Genomic DNA, 20,949 nt, shown 5'->3' on the forward strand with positions numbered 1-20,949 from the left:
ATAATAATTGTAATATTTAAATAATCAAGTGTTGGAATATTTAGAATAACTAAGAGGGGGGTGAATCAGTTATCCAAGGTCCAATTGTCCAAATTAAGCTTTTCAACACTCAACAAATTCATATCCATATCAAGTATGCATCCATTAGATCATTCAATATTTAAACTTGTAGGTTGTTTTCCTAAGTCAAAATAACTTTGCAAAAATGTAAACATGAGACATAATAGAACTAATAAGACATTTGACACAAGGATTTTACATGGAAACCCAATTTGGGAAAAACCACCAGTAACATGCTACTAATTCTCACTCTTCTAAAGTGATTCCCTATTAAAGGCCAACCTTGTTAAAGGTTATAATGCACATGGTTAAATGTGATTGAGCTAAAATATTTAAACCACCATGTTAGGAGTGAGCCTTGTTAGAGGACTTTAGGACATTCCATTAGAATGTCACCCTATTAAAAGATTTTCAAATTACTGTTAAGTCAACCTTAATCCAAAGGATTTTCCCTAACTGATACAATGATTAGAGAGGAATAGTAGGATTTGATCTTATATCAAAATACAACTCACTTGCAGATCATAGATCTCTATTTTAGTCCTCCATTCTTCTTGGCATTCACATTCTTCATCTCTGATAGCTTGTTCACCCTTTAATCATTCAACTCATTAAGCCTTCTTGCTCAGTATGTCATTTTTAGATTCATCCCCTTGGGCCATCGTATGAAACAACACCCCATACTTCTTGTCTTCCTTAGGTTCTCGCATATGCCAATTATTGCTTCAAGCCTTGTATCCCCTTATAAAGAGAATTGTGATCTTTTTCCACCTAATCACAATCATCCATCTTACAGTTAGGTAAGATTAATTGAATCTAATCATATTTCTATTTTATTCCTCTTCTAGAAACTTCCTTCTTAATCCTTATCAAATTCACCTCAAAATAGTTTATCTTGAATTTTGTGCCACCAGCTCATCAAGCTTATCTTCCACATGCTTTGTACAATCCAAGAAATCAACTTTGTTAGCTTAGATTCATCAAATCTATGATCAAAATTTTTATGATGTCACTCAGCAGCAACTAACTTTTGATGCTTGACACACTCTAGGTTACTTGCATCCATTAAAATTCACTCAACACAAAATCTTTTTACTGTCATTCGACACATACTATATTCACTTGACATACACTTTTTTCAACTTTTACTCAACACCAGTTGATTTTCTACTTAGCTTGTACTATCTTTTCTTGACTCCTACTAATCACTCAGTCAAGCTTAGTAGACACATTTTTCTTTTCTTCTTCTTCTAGACTTTGTTAGTGCATCCATCCTTTGCAAACTTAAGTAGATAAATAATACACTATATCATCACTATCTTATTTGATATTAGTGCTCCTTTTATATACCATATAACTCAACCTTTCTTTAGGTGCTCTTGTTATCCTATCTTCAAATCATCTTCATCAATCAATCAAATGATAGAATTCAAATCAAAGTAAGCAATTGTCTTAGCAACAAGTAGCAAACTTGACATTAGTGACAAAATAATGATTGTATCACATTCTCATACTTGTAACAATCTTTTCTCAATGTCAAGTATTTAATTTTTTTGTGAAGATTTTAGATTATTAGTAACATAAAGATAGAAAACAAAACTAATAATTAGTTCAACATAAATAGAAGTGAAAAAAAAAAAACTAAATCATCGAATAATTTTTTTATAAAGAAACATAATTACGAACCATAACTCCAGCTACAACACAAAATACCATCAACTTTAAGTATACAATATAGTTGTAATAGTATTACAAACATACAAATATAAGATCAACACTAATTATTCAATAAAAATCACAACTTTCAAAATAATTCATTGATCTTATAATTGATAAATTTAAATTTCCATTGTTTCATAAGTTTTCCAAATTGTAACTTGTGAAACAAAAAAAATATTGGATTATTTATTTAAAAACAATCCAAGTCAAGACATCTATGTCATTTTCATCATAATTTTGACAAACAATCACCATACTATCCAATAAGGATGTTAAACCTATGATAGTTGCTTTCGTTGTAGGTTTAGCATCCTTGCAAGACATTATTCTAGACTATCTAAATTCTTTGTTTCTTTACAAACAAGGGGGGGGCCACTTTTAATGTCAAGAAATTTTGACATGGCCTTTATTGGAATTGTAACATCCCTCTTTTTCATAAATTGACACAGTGCAAGCCATGAGAATCCCTAAAGGAGATTTCCTAACCCCTAACAATTAACCACACAACAAAAACAAAACACAAGATACAATATTTGATACCAAAATCAATCCTTTATTTGTAATACAACTAATTATGTTTGATGTGTCAAGTTGCAAGGCCTTTTTAGTTATGGCCAAATACAAAGCAAGTAATAGTCCTACAAGATCCCTCAAGGTCCCATCCCAAACCCTAGCTAGTCTAGATCTATAACACAACAACACTCTAGTAGAAACCTTTAGCAAGATCTAGACTTTTTCTTACAAGCCACCAAGTAACCTCCTTTCCCAAGCCATAGCTACTAGATCTCCTAACAAACTTTTCTCTCTCAGCTACTCCATGCTGGATGGATCATTATCATTATAGACTCCACAAGACCCTCTACTTATACTAAACCAAGCCATAAGTCAGCCTATCATAATATACATTAAATAAACACTCACATTAAATACACCTTCAAGCCACAAGTTAGCTTGGAAGCAAACATTAAATACATGAAATAATTAAATACTTAGGACAAGCCCCAAGTTTACAATGCATAACGTGTAAGAAAATTTTTAACAAAAATATAACCATTTTCACATAACCCATAATATATCTGAAATACATATGCAATTGAAATCCACATGCAAGAGAATAGACAACATACCCAAAAAAATTATGACACAAGACACTAGTACATTTTTCGTTGATTTTTTCACCTAGGTTTTCAACCAAAGGCCAAATTGGCCTATACAATCTTTTTTTTTTTAGCTCAATTTGGTTGAAATTTTGACCAAATTATGTTTTTCCAATTTGGTCAAAATTTTGACCAAATCAAGTTTAATAATTTTTATTTTTTTTAATGGCATAACATTTTCTTTTTCATGGGAGGAGTTGGTTCGATGAGTTTTGCATGCATAGGAGCAATTTAAGGTAAGAGTTGCAAACGTTTGATAGGTTTGAGTTGGCACTGTAGATGTTTGACAGGTTTCAAGTTGTCATTGCAGACATTTGATAAGTTTCGAGTTTCCATCGCTAAGTGGTAGAAATCTGTAACTTTTCTTATTGCATAATGTATTTAGCAAGGGTTTCATCAAATCGATAAGTAATTTTGTTTTTCTAAATGTGTATTTGGTAAGGGTTTCATCAAAATTATATTATGTCATTTATAATTGGTTGGCTAGTTAATAATTGCACAATAATATTTCTAGTTTATTATCTTCCTATTCCTAGAAATATGCCAAAAAAATCCAACTAAGTGTAAAGTATGAAGCCTCTGTCATATCATTATCCACTCACTTCAAAGATATTCAAGTTATGCATTGTTGAATGTACACATTACTAGATGTTCTTTCATCAATAGTAATATACTTAGATAAAATAATTTAGACAATAAGTGAACCTCAATATAAACAATTAATAGTTTATTTACTTTATTACATTTACAACCTAATAATAATAAATCTAAGTAATAATCTTCTCTTCAAGCTAAAATAACCCGAATTCCATTCTATTTTACTAGAGCCACCCTCGTGATAATGTGGGTTTCCTTGTTGAAAATGGTGGCTGCCTCCCAACCTTCAATATCTCAGCCAATTCACTATTTCTAAATGTTTCTTAAAACCCCAAGGATGTATTCCAACCTCCAAACATCTATACAAACAATAACCACCTCTATCACGGGTTTCCAAACTATTGTCTCATGGTTATTACATACAACAGTAGATTAGTTTGTTGATTCATGGTCAACTCTATGGTGAGAAGGGTCTATTGGGGACCAGTATAATGCTACTCTAAAATGTTATAGGAATCTCTCTCATCCTTTCTAATTCCATACAATGGAATATGCAACCAAAAAGATAATATTGCACTCTAACACGGTTCAGAATTTACTATCTAAATAATGAATTAAGAAGATCTTGGTGATAACCCCTTGATACTAGACAAAAAATTAAATATCAACCTTCATTTCCATGTATATTAAATTTTAATTAATACCACAACCACAAGATATGAAGAAGAAGAAATGGCTATCATTCAAACATTACTACCTAACCGTGACCAGTGAGCTCTTCTTTTCAATCACCAAATGATCCTATATCAATTTATAATATCAATAGTAGTTCTAGATCTTATTTTCTCTATATAAAAACTTAATAACCACCATAACCATGAAGTAAAGGAGAAGATAGAAGGATTGTAATATAAATACCAATATATCAACAACATTACACAAAAAATTGATTTCTACTTCAAAAACCATACACAAAACCTTTCATTGACCTTGTCCATATCTCCCTCTATATAAATAACATGAAATTACATTTATTTATAGCATAACATGAATTTTCACCTCCCTAATGGCTTGAACAAGATGAATGATTTTTCACCTTCTACACTTTGTCAATTTTTGCAAAGAATTGTTGATATCATTTCTTGGCAATTTTTACACTTTTTTTCCACATTTTTCATTTTAAGTTCTAATATACTTTTCTAGGCACCCTAAATAGGTTCAACATCACATTATGACATCTTAACTCTATAATATGTTCCATTTATTCCCTTGCATGGTATTTTCCCACTTTTGACTCACTTTGACTGATAACACTTAAAACAAGAAATTGGTCAACATGACCTTAATTTGAACACCTAATATGAAACAACTAATATCCTAATCTAACATGACCCAAAAAATGCTAATTATAACTCAAATTTCATGAGAGATGGTTAAGGTTCCCTGCACCACTACCTCAAATGGTGTGATATTACAATGGAGTCCAACACCCCTACACCAAATCTAACCATTGTCCTACTTGCATTGCTAAGATTCCTTGTCAGAGAATCTTGTAAGGAAACCTAAAATATATTAGTATTCTCCATCTTGATCATGTACTTGAGGGTCAAATGTGTGGCAAAATGTGTGAGGCCCTTCCATAGGGAGCTAATTCCCTCAATTTTAGTAATGGTTGTGCTATGGTGAGAAACACATTTGTATTATCCTACCCTATTAAGTTGAGCCCTTTTTTGTTCAATAATAAATTGATATTTTGAGGAAAAAAGTCCTCAACTAGTTTGAAACACAATTTAATTATGTTGTTAACACTTACATTGGTAGTAGCAACTAGACAAGAGGATCCACAAAGTACAAAAAAACCTCTAAGAAAAATTATTAATAAAGAGGATACCAAGACCTATGATATATTCTAATAACTATGTTGCTTGTGTAGCTTCTGAACAAGAGCTAGCTTCAGAACCTTACCCTAGGATTATTTATTTATTTCAAGTGTTCCAAGTCTACCATATGCTCCCTCTACACCTATACCTACTTTGACAAGAACAAGATTCACTTTTTCTGCCCCATCACTTTCAACAAGATCTTCACTTGCAAGTGATTTTTCCTCAATACCTTGACCTTATTCTAAGAAAGTGCTTTCAACTATAGAGCTTCCTAAAGAATCTAGGTCAAACATTATTAAATCATGTGCAGTGAAGGATGAATTTATAAATTGCAATACTATACAAGTCTTTTTACATTGTTGGATGACTATAGTTGGAACTCATATTTCATGCATATAGACTTATTTTCATTATGATTTTTAGATCACATATGCCGAGCACATGGTTGATTTAATCTATGGCATCATTTTTCCCCAACCATATTATGTATTATGCAGGCATATTCATATTCTATTTTCTTTATCCAAGTATTTATCATTTGGGATGTAGTCCATTTTTAGGATCCCTATCATTTATGCTATGTAAATAGTTGTTTATAATTTAGGGTCCCTTTCCCATAGTATTTATGCTTTAGAATAGAAAAATGTATGTACCCTTTGATTTGCATCAACCTACTTCTAGTCATTTATGAACTTAAATGCTCTCTTTCTTGCCCACTCCTTTGTCTATTTATAGAAATTAACTCTCTCTTTCTTACTTTCTTCATATTTTTTTGAATATGAAACTAACCTTTGATCATTTGGAAGCAATAAAAAGAATGGAAGCATACCTCATCTCCCTTGATTTAAGCCTAGAATAGACTTCTTTTATGAACTACTCTATGAAAGATATAATGGTTAAAGACTACTACTACTGAGATATTTTGTATGATGTAGTTTCTATTGTTGAGAAAAAAATATGTAATAGGAAAGGAGAATTGAGCTTGAAAGATTTGAAGGGAAAAAAATCTTGCCATGGAAACTATTTGACAATAGATGAATGGAACTATCCAGTGAACTACTTTGACTAGTATTGTTAAAATGAAAATTTGAGAAGTCTTAAGTGCATTAAGTTGTAGTTTTTCAAAAAGTAATAAGGTGCATTTATAGTAATAATCTCAAAGTTTTCAATCTTGAAAATAATTCTTGAAAAAAATCTCATCCATTTTGTTTGTATTAGCAGCCACCAAACTCTATTAAAAAAATTTCATATGGAGATGGATCAAAAACTTGATCTATCTTTTCTAGTTAATTTTAAAGAGATTGGTAATGAAATCTGAGGTTACTATTTAGTGAGGTTACTATTCAAAGGAGCATTACCAGTAGATATGGTAGTGGGATTGAAATTTTATAACACTAACTTGATAAATTTTATTTTTGACAACCTAATTTAGTTTATATCTTTTGGTAGCAAAGTAGATATTATAGTTCATATTTTCTACTCACCCAAAACTTGGCTTCAAAAAAACTTGAATGGGAAATGTTCACATGGAAAAAGATATGGGTTTAATGGATTGGACCAAATTTTGGGACTGAGCATACACATTGGTAAACTACAAAGTCTCAATAGTCTCACTGGTCTCTAATTGACAACTTTTAACATAACTAAATGTTAGCTCCAAGAAATGTTATGCTCCCTAGATAATTTAAGTCCAATAATTGACTAACTCATCTTCTAGCATGTCATGAAAAACCTAATTTAATGTTTATGGCAACCTTGGCTTCAATCCTCTGCATGATAGCAATAGCAATGAGAAGGGCAATCTACAAGCATTCTAAAAGAGTGTGGGAGCAATAGGAAATGCATTTGAAGATGTGAAAAATATAATGTAGGAAGAAGACATGTTGAAGGCAAGAGGAGGATGTTTGAGGAAAGTTGTGAGGTGAGTGGCCTTAATCTTCCTCTGTAACATCATCATGAGTTGTATCACGTGAAACATGAGGAATTCCTCCTCTGTGACCACTCCCTTCTCTATTAATTTTTCCACATTCTTCATATGGATGACCACAAGCATGGAGGAATTGGAGTTACTTGGTACAAGCCTATCCTTCACATGGCTCTCCATCTCCATCATCATCTCCACATCCTAAGGCATTGTTGTGGTTTCAAGTTTTTGGTTCAAGTTTGTAAGAATTTTCCTTAGGGAAAAATCACCCAAGACCAAGAAGCTCAACAACTAGCACAAAATAGACCAAAAGAGTATGATCAGAATAACAATATGATATTCAATTGATGTTGATTGATGTACAAGTACACTAGAAGTGCCTATATATAAAGGTCTCTAGAATGCTTATAGAATGTCTAGGAGTTAGCAATATGATAAATCTCACAACTAAGCACATGTCCACCAGGAGTGGATTATCCTCCATTAAGAACCAGAGTTAGTGTGATGATGAGAGGATAAGCCTACAAAGGTGTTTCACATAAAATTATGTTGTAGACACCCTATGTTTAATTAAGATTGTGAACAAATATGTTGTCAATGTGACAAATTAGTTGATTATGAAAACTCCAATGTTGTAAACACCATGTGCTAAAATAGAGTTACTTACTACTATGTTGTCAACAAGACAACTCATATGAGTATGCAAACTCCTAGGCGTCTAATCTTATAAATAATAAAATAATCCATTTGTCCTAAGTAAGCTTAAGTAAAGTGTAAATAATAATTATTTACACTAACACCCCCCCTTAAGTACAACTTAGGGGAATGCACTTAAGCTCACAAAAGCTATGATGAAATGCATAATGGGTCCTGGCTACTAGGCCAAGTACAAATGCAATGAAATCTCTCTAAAAATTGAGAAAGAGGGAAAACCTCATGGGAAAAACCCTCCTCCAAAAAGAGACATAAGTACAATAAAGAAGATGCATGTATGGATGGAGTAATCAAGACCCCCCCCCCCCCCCCCCCCCCCCATTATGACATACATCATGCATATATAATAGAGAATCCCTCAGTGAAATCCCCCCCTTAGTGAAGGATCTCATGATGATGAGTGCTTGAAGACAAAAGAAAATCTAATGCCGAAAAACAACATTTCTCCCTTTAGGAAGAAGATACACCATGTATAGGTGCAAAAATGCTTCCCACTGTGGATAGGAAGATGGAATAGGGATCCATATGTAATATGGTGTGAATGCTACCTCTGAAGTCTGCTCATATGTTGACAAGTCCTTGAGGAATGTCGATTCCATGAACCAATCTGGCAAATGCCCAAAATAAGGTGGCAAACAAGGTAACATGTCAATGCATGAAGCTGAATCAACCTCCAAAGATGATGAAGCATCTTGATAAGAAGATGTTGATAGAGAAGCAATTTTGCCTCCCCTCAATAATGTAGGTACACCCATGAAAGAAGCTCCTCGATGACTGAAGAAGCTACACCATGAAATTTGAATGATGTTCCTCCTTGTAGGAAAAAATGGTACCATAGGTGTAGTAGAGAATGCTCCCTAACTGATAGGAAGAGTCCTCATAAAATATGATTTCTAAGGAAACTATAAGACAATCTCCAAAGAATGATATGACTCCTCATAAGTGAAAGACTACTTCTCCATCTGCTATAAAGAAATGTACAAAATCATGTCAGAATGATCAAATGGTTGAAGGTTAGAGTGTGCCCTCACAACAAGTGAAGAAGTCTCCTCAATAAAGAGAAGATTGATGTCATCGATGATGTCTCCCACATCTTCAATGTGAGACTCCATGAACAGCCCTACAATGTCTGGAAGGAAGTCATCCCATGAAGTTGAAGTAGGAAGACATGGTAATTCCTACTACACTAAATCAGGAGTAACTATTGTTGAAACTAGATCAATAGAATCAACATGAGCATTAGGAGGTGGGATCCCATCTGGAGTAGTAGGTACCATAATTGGAGTGATTGGAGGTGAAGAAAGAATGGTCTCCAATGGCTATATATGAAATGACACTCTTATGGCTCTGATACATGTAAGAATTTTCCTTAGGGAAAAATCACCCAAGACCAAGAAGCTCAACAACTAGCACAAATAGACCAACAAAGTATGATCAAAATAACAATATGATATTCAATTGATGTTGATTGATGTACAAGTACACTAGAAGTGCCTATATATAAAGGCCTCTAGAATGCTTCTAGAATGTCTAGGAGTTAGCAATATGATAAGTCTCACAACTAAGAACATGTCCACCAGGAGTGGATTATCCTCCATTAAGTACAAGAGCTAGTGCGATGATGAGAGGATAAGCCTACAAAGGTGTGTCATGTAAAATTATGTTGTAGACACCATGTGCTTAATTAAGAGAGTGAACAATTTTGTTGTCAACATGACAACTCTATTGATTATGCAAACTCCAGTTTTGTAGACACCATGTGCTAAAATAGAGTTGCTTACTCATGTGTTGTCAACAAGACAACTCATATGAGTACACAAACTCCTAGGTGTCTAACCTAATAAATAATAAAATAATTCATTTATTCTAAGTAAACTTAATTAAAGTGTAAATAATAATTATTTACACTAAAAAGGTTTGTCTATTTTTTCAAGCATCTTCATCATCGGCATATCATATGATATCCCTTAGGATTCTCCAAGGTTAGAGACCCAATGATTTTCCTATTCTTTGTGCCACTCTCACCTATTCCAAATGTTTCTACCTAACCCTTCACAGTACCTAGAAAACTAACTCTCACACCTCATAACACCTCCATCACCTTACACCTCTAGGATCTTTATCAACACCATAGTTAAAATTACTCCCACAAGGCTTGATTCATTACCAATAACAAGATTCTAACAAGAAAAGGTTCTACACATCTTAGTGGGCTTCAAAACACCAATACAAACTACTCTACCATATAGCTACCCTAGAATGTAGGTTAAGAACTCAAATTCTTTAAAACATCTCTCAAACTAAAAGTAGATTGAGATATCTCTCACTGATATAGACATAATTCCAAGATCATAGATTCCCACTATTCAATTAGATATATAATTTGCAAGCCCAAGTTTTAAAAAATAAGCCTACAACACATCAATTCACTCCAAATTTACCTACTCTCCAAAGAACAATAACCAATAAACTTCCATACAACATTACCTTGTCAAAGCCAATATCAAACTTCTAACTTTTGGGCTTCCAATCATTGGTAAATGGCAAAATCTCCAAACCCTTTTGATAATTTGGGTTTCCTTTTTGAATATGGTTGTTGCCTCCCAACCTTCAATATCTCAGCCACTCCATTCTTTGGAAATGTTTCTTAACACCCAAAGTATATATGCCAACCTTCAAACATCTATGAAACATTATTCACATCTACCATAGGATTACAGGTTGCTGATTCACTATCTTTTTGTTTCTAACAATACTCAATACGTTGATTCTTGGTCCATGCCGATATGGGAGGATAGAGTTCTAATATATACTTGAGAAGGGACAATCTTAATAACACAAAATATTTTAAACCACCTTCCCTATCTCCATGAATGAAAACATGCATTTTTTCTCACCTCATATTCTAAAAATATACGTAATTTACTATCCAAGCAGCAAGTAATGTATTCTTGGTAATAATATAATGCTAACATACAAATGTTCAATCAAGGATAGAAGTACTATTTCCTTAACCACAAATAGGAAACTTTAAATATCATCATAACCATAAATTCAAAGAGAAGATAGAAGGACTATAATCTAAATGCTAGTATAGTAGCAATATTACACCAAAATATTGATTTCCATTTCACAACTATATATAAAACACTTCGATTCTCTTCTCCACACATTCTCCCCTATCTCTTAACATGAGATGACAATTTTTTATACAAAAACCTGAATTTCCATCTCCCTAAGAGGTTTGAACAATATGAATGATTATTCACCTCTACACTTTGTCAATTTTTGCAAAGAAATTATTGACAGCATTCTTTTGGCAATTTTTACACTTTTTTGCATATTTTGCATTTTATGATTTCTCACGCTTCCTAGACACCCTAAATAGGTTTTAAAACTAATTATTAAGACCTTTTATTATTTCATTATACTCCATTCATGCCCTTGCATGGCATTTTCCTACTTTTTTACTCACTTTGATCCATATTGCTTCAAATAAGAAAATGGTCAACATGACCTTAATTTGAACACCTAATAAGATGATATGAAACAACTAATTCCCTAATCTATCAATGCTCAAAACACACTAAAATGACTCAAGATTCCATGGGAGATAGTCAGGGTGCTCCTACACCAACAACATTACTGAAAATTATAGTATTATTAAACCATTGAGTTTATTTAAGGCAATTACTCAGTGTTGAAATAGGACATATAATGTTGAAAGTGAAACTCTTGCAACATTCTTTGTGTCCATCAACATTATAACACTTAACTTTTATTTTCAGATGCTTCTTGTTAGTATCCCATTTTATCTTTATCCATTGCAAATGTCTTTGCTAACAATATTGTATTTTTCAGCTCATGATGAAGTGTGGATGCCTCCTTCAGTCATCACTCCAATATTGTTGAGTGCATTGTCAACAACAAGGAGCATGCAAACATTCTCAACTATGCCAAGTACATCTAGTAAAACCTTGTTTTGTTATATTTTGTAATGTGCTAATCATCCATTATTATTTTTGTTGGGTGGATTTTATACTCATGGACCTATTTTGTGCACTAATAGATAGACCTTCAGTTGATAGAGCAGCAATAGAGACTAGTACTACTGAAACTAAACCATTTCTAGAGCAGTTTGTATGACTAGTACTGGTTCATTTTCGGGGAAATTATTGGTAAACAAGGAAACTATGTTTCTGTTAAAATTATGAAAGCTTCTAGGTGCTTTAAAACTATTATTATTTCCAATGTAATTTTAGTTTACTTATACATAACTCATTTTGGACTAATAATCCCATGATTTTTTTGTAGGAAATAATGTTTTATTTTATCATATTTTTGATATGACATTGAGGTTATTTGGACCCACCATACGTAAAAGGCATGTAGTTTCATATCATTGCTACAATATTTTTCTTTTCTTTCATTTATTGTACTATATTAAAGTTATTGATCTAACAAAAATTTTTTTTTTTAAAGGTGGAATGACTAGGGTCCTGAATTAAAAAATCAGCTCATTACATCTTTTGAGGACCTTTTTGGAATAAACATTTTTGACACTACCCTACTTGTCAAAAGAGCATAAAAACATAAAGACTATGAGGGACCAATATATAAGGGGTCTAAAAGAGAACCTAAAGTACAACCATCCTCCTATGATTCCACCCATGGAGTGGATAATAGAAAATGCAAAAGAGAAAAAGCTATGTGATAATAAAGTAAATGAACCAGAAGAGGGAAAAAGAAGGTATGTCATGATAGTATTAAGTAGACTGTAATCATGCACTAATTAGTGATATTTATAAATATATAATCTAACATATTTCAAACTATTCATAGACTATAAGACACATCAGTGGCCGCAAAAGCAAGACTAGAAAAGGTTGGCCAACACAAACTTGGCTCTGGTTGCTATATGAATCTTCAATCTCAACTTGTAAGTAGCAGTAATAAAATTTCATATAAATTTTTCTATATAATGTTACAAACAATTTTGTTTAATCAAGTCATATATGCAAAACTAATGATATTAAACATAAAATATAGGGCATAGAAATGTAGAGCTCATGGATGAAGATAAAAAATTTGCCTTGAAGGAAGGCTATAAAGTCGTGGTTGCATGCCTACGCCAAGAATCTAAAAGCCATACCCAAGAATCTGGTGCATCAAATGAGACAAGTAAATTGGTCAAATGAAAATTAATCAAATTGAATAGTTGATAAATTTCTTTTTTGGTGTTAGTTTCAAGCATAAATTTATTGCATAATAATGTGCATAACATTTCACTATAGCCTTCATATCTTATCACAAAATTTGCGTGTGATGAAGGCCATGATGTGCATTATAGTGGTGGAAGTATTAATTTTCTATTGGAAATAAATTACACAATTATGAATACAATTTAACATCTTCAGTTACAATTTGGCGTGTAACATTTTTTTGAATATTTCAGAGCATGTTGAACATCATGGTGAAGGAGTGGAGCATGTTCCAAGTGTTCATCATGTTGACGTAGCGACAGATCAAAATGTTAATGTACATGACATGGAATTTTCAAGTAAGATAAATGCATGTTGTTTTGTACTAGTTAATTAAATACTTTAAATAGATAGAAAAGGAAAAGAGTATGCCAATTTAACCCATTTACTTGTTCTTGCAATAGAGCCCCCTGTAGTGCAATAGAGCCCCCTGTAGTGCAGTAGCCTCCTACTCCTCGAAATAGGATGAGGCATCATAATTTGACGTTAAATGTGCCACAAGAGGAGGAGAATGAGGAACATATTGATTCTCCTATTAGCCTTTTTCTTAAGAGAGTTAAGAAAAACAAAAATAAGAAATGATTTTTTAAAAATGCTCTTTGATAAACCTTGTTTGATAAACTTTGTTGGATAATGAAAGAAATTTTTTTTAAGTAATTATCTATGAATTTTGTGTATTAATATTGATTTTTATTTCATGTTAATGAATATTTTTATGTGTTAAGGAATTCTTGATTAGTATTGTGTATTAATGAATTTTATATCATATTAATGAATGTTATGTGATTGTATTGATTGAATATTATAGTTCATAAATGGATGAATGAATGAATGAAGTATGTAATTAGATGATAATGGGGAATTTAGATTGATGTTAGGGGAAGGTGGGGTGAGGCCAGATGAGCTTCCACCTTCATGTGGTTTTCCTTCTTAGGTAGAGAATAATAAAGTATTCTAGAAACCAAGTGAAGCTCAAACTAACATACCAAGGATATCTTCCTAATAGTTTCTTTTCTTTGAGATAGAGTTTTGTGTTCATTCCTTTATCAACACTACCCTTTTAGGCTCCTCAATTTCCTACTCTATTCTTTCTTTTGCTTCAAAACTATTACCAAAGTAGCAATTTATTCTTGATCATCTTTAGCTTAGTTACCAAGCAATATAATTTTGATCTTGATACCTCTGCTTCCTTCAACTACTATTCTATTGTATTCATTAGGTTTTCATCCCTTACCCACATTTTTCCAAACTTGAAAGGACATTGTTTTGGGAGTGAATCCTCAATGATATTCATCTCAACTACAAAGTGGTTTGAACTAGAATGAGGGAGGATATCGGATAAGAAAGTATATTGAAATCAATTTTTATTGAGATTCTTTGGAGATTCTCTGCTATTTTTCTCTAGGATTCATTATAGCATTGAATTCACCACCTATAATAGAAATCTAATTTCATTATAGTATTGAATTTAAAACTTGCAATATTTTTGTTAAAAAATAAAATCATGTCCAACACATGATTACACCAACCTTCTGTATTATGATTAGCATTGATACTAAAAACTATCTCATAGTCTATTTGAGAAGAGAAAATAATTAACTAGTATAGATTATACAAATTTGATACACTTTAGTAATTAAATCTGATACATATGGGACATGAACAATGATTAGTGGTAAAGGGGTTGAGACTCAATACCTTATAAGATTCATCATTTCTATATGAAATGTACTCTTTAATTTATTGGTTCTTTCTAATAGTTGGTGAAGAGAAGGACTATATATGGATTATAAGGGTCTATTAGATCATATGATGATAACTTAGTTGGCTTGTTGATACAAGACTATCAATGGAAGAACCTAATGGAGATAACACTATGATTCTTTCACAGAATAACTATCTGTTGAACCTGAATACGAGCAATGATCATGTGCTGCTACTCCAAAATATCAGTCATTTGAGTATAGCAGTGAGTGGACAAATAACACTGCCTAATAATAACAACTATTGTAGTGATCTCTATGAGCAAGGTGGAAAATTTATGCTAGATTTTTAGCACATCGCTAAGGAAAGAGGGGAGAAAATTCCTACAAAAGTATTTGTTTATAATGCTCTACAATCACCTCAAAAAGATAGTGCATAGAATTTAAAACCAAATCTTTGTTCTTTTATCAAATAAGATTAAATAACTCTATTATATTGACATTGATGTCTACAATATTGAATAGTTTTGTAGATCTCCAAAAACCATATGTGGAACTTGATGGAAAACTACGTGTTTTTTTTGGGAAAGTGGTCTCATGGCTCTGTATGATAGTCTATTTATTCAAGTTGAAAATAGCCTTAATCTTATTTATGATTTCGATATTTCTAACACTCAATATACTTTCTTAGGAGATAAATAAGAAAGATAATTTATTTCAATACATTACACAAATTAAAGTATGTCTTGCTATCATGCAACTAGATGTTGCATCATCTAAACTTCTTGTAACTAATAATGAATTCAAGGATTCAAAGTTTAGAAAATAATTGAATGAAATTATAGGTTCTTTGCTAGAGCTATGCATAGTTTCAATTTTCAATGAAAATGATGCAATGAGCACAAGAAAAGCACCATACAAGGTATTTATTCCTACAATGAATTTAAACCACGTGATTTGTTTATAAGTATGCCAAATTTTTACTTTCATTCATGTTGTAATATTATATCTATTTATGTATTCTAGATGTATGATGTGAATATTGACATCTAATGTATGATCTTAGACAATTATGTATCATGATGTATGGATATTATTGAAGTTTGACAATTCAATCGGCTTCTTGTTGTATCAAGCATATGTTAATTATAGTGTATATGCTTATAGTGGTAGGCTGTCAAAAGAATAAGGTCAGTAAATAAAAAGTGGTATTTTGTTTTTGATTGCAGATTGCTTCATTAATTAGATAGTGATGGGGTGTGGACTTTACTTTTATGGTTATAAGGGAGTAACAAATTAATTGCTTCCACAGAGCTTTGCAATTATTATTTTGATATGTAACAATGAATATACCCTAAAACATCTTCTCCACTATTCCACAAAGTTTCTTGGCCAACTGATAGGTCTAGGGATTCTCACTACACCAAAACCTCAAGTTACACTAGGAGGCCTAAAAGGGGCTCAATCCTAGTGGCCCTATTTTACCCACAATAACTCTAAACTCCCAAAAATTACAAAAAACCTTCCAAATAAATTTCAGCATATTTTATTACATGAAAAACCATATCTAAATTCCAAATATGGGTTTAGGATCTCAACTCAAAAGCCCTTTCCTCTTGAGCCCTAGTTTATAGGCTTTATGGCTTCAAATTGTTGTTTAGCCTTGTAGGCTCATAACCTCGAAACCCATGATAAATTTTTCTCTCCCATCACCATTGGCATCATAATTTCTTATTTTCCACCAAATCTCCATTCTCCATATCTCATAAAATGACCTATTTGTTATGTTCTTGGTCAATCAGCACGTCAAAAATAGAGATAACAATCCCTGCATGTGGTTATTATATCTTAGTTTAATAAAGAGCATAAAAAAAAATCACCATGCATGTCACTTACACGTCCAAACCTTCCTTTTCACCAAGTACTAGGAAGTTTCACTGTGGGTATTAAGAGAGAACAATATGTACATACAAAACCTTATCACAATCTAGGGGAAACAAGAGGTAAAGAATAAGCCAAGACTAACTATTAACTTATCATATTAGAACAACACAATCATTTCCTTCATTTAAGAACAAAGATAAAACTTTATAATAATGGATTTAGTCACTTACTATCACCATACAATCAAATAAGGAAAGATGCTTGCTGACTATGCATAAATTCGCTTCAAAAAGTCTATATTAGCCACTCCAAATTCGTACATAGCATATCAACCCCCTCTAGGTGGAAGATAAACAATATGTATCCCTTACATTGACCTTACAACTTCACCTACCCATTTTTAATCCAAACATAGTTCTAACTATTGAGCTTCCAAAATTTTGCAAGAAAAGATGCAAAAAAGTTGCATAACAACTTTTATTGCAATTTTTACATTTTTTTCCAAAACCTTAACACAAAAACTTCACAATGGCTACCCAACTATACCAAAACATGAAAAAGCTTTATTAAAATTTAAAATGATGATTTTTGGTCAACTCCCAATGTTTGAGCAATCGTTGACCACCATTTGACTTTGCTTGTAACCTTAGCATAACATGAAATCAAATTGCTTAAATGCATAATAAGAATGCCTCAACTAACTTGTGTCATCTTGGACACTTATTGACCTTCAGTATTCTCCTCCTTTGTGTTTGGCCACCTTATTCAGGACCTAGGGCTCCTTCACCATTTTTGCATGTAATTTTTCCAAGCTAATTATTTATGGATCAATGGGACTTTAGGTATTTTTGTTCATTTCTTGTAGTTTTTATGATGCTAACTACACATCATGCATTACTCATAGTCTTATAGATGCTTTTTATGAAAATCATATTTCTCGTTGCCAATTTTTGAATACTTTATGCCATAAGTCTCTAACTTCTTCTACTGATACCTTGCCTTTCTTGGGTGCATGTAGGATATTTCAAGACTTCTAAAATATATTTTGCACCTATTTGAAGCTCCAATTCTGGTAACACTTTTGTATGTAGCTTGTCTAGTCCTAGTGAATATGGGTGGTGTTTTTAGCAGTTCAAAATATGTAGCAGCTTCCATTTTTGTTATTTGTACCCAACTAAAGTTCCATTCTAATTGGTGCAGGGGGTGAGTGATCCAATGCTTTACATTGGAATGCTTTTTAGCATGTTTTCATGGCATGTTGAAGATCACTACTTATACAGGTAAGTCTAATATAAAATATGTACTATATTTTATTCTTTGAGGATCATCATATTTGACATGATGATAGGCACTATTGTGAATTTAAAATTACACTATTTTTGGAAATTTATTTATTTAATTGTTCTCTTTTCATGGTAGCATTAACTATCACCATTGTGGTGCACCTAAGACATGGTATGGTGTTCTTAAACATGAAGCTAATAATTTTGAAAATGTAGTTGTGGAACATGTGCATGGCATAGAAATGGCCATGCAAGATGAAGAAGATGCAGCTTTCAGTTTATTGATAGGAAAAAATACAATGTTTCCACCAAAATATTATGTGACCATGGAGTTCCTCTTTGTAAGGTTGTACAAGAGCATGGGGAGTTTTTAATTTCATTTCGTCAAGCATACCATGTAGGCTTTGGTCATGGTAAAGACATAGGAAAGATTTTTTTGTTGAGTTAATTTTGTTAACTATGTCTGGCTGATTTCTTAAAATTGTTGATTATATTACTCAAGTGAAGTAAATTTTAATTGACATATTAAAACATTGTTGTATCTTTTAATTGTGATGAGGTAGTAAATTTTACATTAGTTGATTGGTTTCCATTTGGGGCAATAGCCTATAAATAAAATGAAAATTTGAACAGAGTACAAATACATCCTAATGAGCAACAATTGTGTAAAGAGGCAATGATTCATGCAAACAATAGACCAAGTTCCACAAGAGTGCAGCACTTCATGAAGATTGCATTTTTTCACCATATAAGACATCAACATTAGTCTTGTTGGTTACTGAAGAAGAAGGAAGCACATATATTTTACTCTTTGGGTTATAACAAAAATGTACTATGCAGTGTCTATAATCATTGGTGCTATGTTGCACTTGGCATATGCCAATCCAACATGCACACTATGTGTTTAAATCATAATATGGCTTTCTTTTCATTCTTAGTTTTGATCATTCATCCTTTATGTTTCATTGGACATCAAAGATGATCTCGAGAAAACTTTTCCTCATAATTGTTGGTTTACTTCAAAATGGATTTTATTTCATGAAGTGGCAATTTGACTAGTAGTTACAAATGCATTATCTATGTGGTTATCCTCTGTATACACAATATGGCTTTCAATGACAAATTGTTTACCATGAAAATTGGTATTAACTATATATTAGACCCTTTTAGTGATTTTCTGCATGCCTTGGTATTTTTTAATTTGCAACAATAAAATGTGCATGTGGTTACATACCAATCATCTACTTGAAAGATGATATATCTGTAATGGAAGCAGTAGCCCAAGAATTTGAACAAGAGGAGGGAGTGTTGGAAGAATCTTTGAAAGAGCTACATATATTTCTTGATGAACACAATGATTATGTTCCATACTCTAGTATCATTTTAGAGCAAAATCAAAATTGTGTTCTTTCTTCTTCAGTATGTTGCAGCCAAAATAATGGAACATATTTTGGTTCTGACAAGGAATCTTCCAATGAGGGTGGTTTGGTATTTTTACTGTTCAAATTGCTTTCTTACAAGTTTTCTTTTTGCTTTTCGTTGTAGATTATGAACAAAGTAGATTATGAATGTCAGTATTAAGAAACCTCTTGATTGTAATTCAAATTTCTAATATTTATTGATTCTTCTCTATAGAAAGCTTATTATTGATCCACTAAATGGCTACAATAGAGTTCTTAAGTAGGAACTTGCATTTTATGTTCTATGAAAGTGTGGTGAAAAGATTCCTTATGGGCTAGATGATATAAAGGGAGCTCAAGACATCATAATTTTACAAATTCAGTTTTAATTTGATTCTTTGAGATTTATGTTGATGATCTATTTGGTACATAAGCTTGATTTTGTGTAAGTTGAAGGGAAAATAGATAAACTTTCCATGGAAGAAGTTCGGTATAAAAATTGCATTAGTGTACTTGATGGTGCTCCATCCAAGGTTGCATTAAAAAATTTACCACCTCCAAGATAGGTTTGTCCTACCATGTAATCCCCTAGAATAATAAATATTAATAACATATATTTATATTCATCTACTAATAGGTCACCATAGGAAGTATTTTCATATTTAGTTCTGGCTAAGATTGTTAAGATAGTGGCTTTTTCTTGAATTGTTATATACAATTTATTTGGTATTAAATTACAAGTTTTTAACTAATCAATGTTTACAATTCTTTATATTCATCCCTCAACAAGGGCTTTAATGTTTTCCTACCATATCATAGTCATTATCTTATTAGAACATTTGGAAAAAAAATTCAAGGAAACAAATAAGGATGCAAAAATTGGGATATGTAGGACCATGATTGGCCTACAACCTATAAAAAATGTTATTTCATTTCTTTTGATTAGGCTTTGAATAGCTTTTGACACTATTTTCTTGATCATTGGACTGAGTTCTTCCATTTGAAGCCACCCTTAGACTAATTTCATGTGACCATATCCTTTTGATCTTCTCCTACCATTTTTATGCATCACATCAAAAATGTGTTAATAACCATAGGATTATATCTTTATTCTTCACTTATCCACTATGACTATTGCACACATAGATACTAATTAAGTTTGTCATGCTTTATGATATTCATTGTTGGTATGTTCTAGGTACTTTATGGCTTATTTTGATTAGGTTTAGCAGTAATAGATTAAGATGTAAATTATCATGATATTAAATGTTTTAGTCAATAGGTCATTTGACCATTTGTGCTCCTTTGCTACCGCTTAAGATGTGATAAGAAGCTCCATTGATACTTAACTAGCTTTTGGCAGT

The 20,949-nt window shown here is 32.1% G+C and overlaps 1 pseudogene; it reads left to right on the forward strand.

The window, feature by feature from the left end:
* LOC149543550 (lysine-specific demethylase JMJ13-like) overlaps positions 1 to 19,730 on the forward strand; it is a 67,019-nt pseudogene extending 47,289 nt beyond the window's left edge.
* The last annotated feature ends 1,219 nt before the right edge of the window (positions 19,731 to 20,949 follow it).

This window comes from Cupressus sempervirens, chromosome 8 (genome assembly GCF_028749045.1).
Source record: "Cupressus sempervirens isolate cs-2001-9-10 chromosome 8, ASM2874904v1, whole genome shotgun sequence".
In the NCBI taxonomy this organism is placed as follows: Eukaryota; Viridiplantae; Streptophyta; class Pinopsida; order Cupressales; family Cupressaceae; genus Cupressus; species Cupressus sempervirens.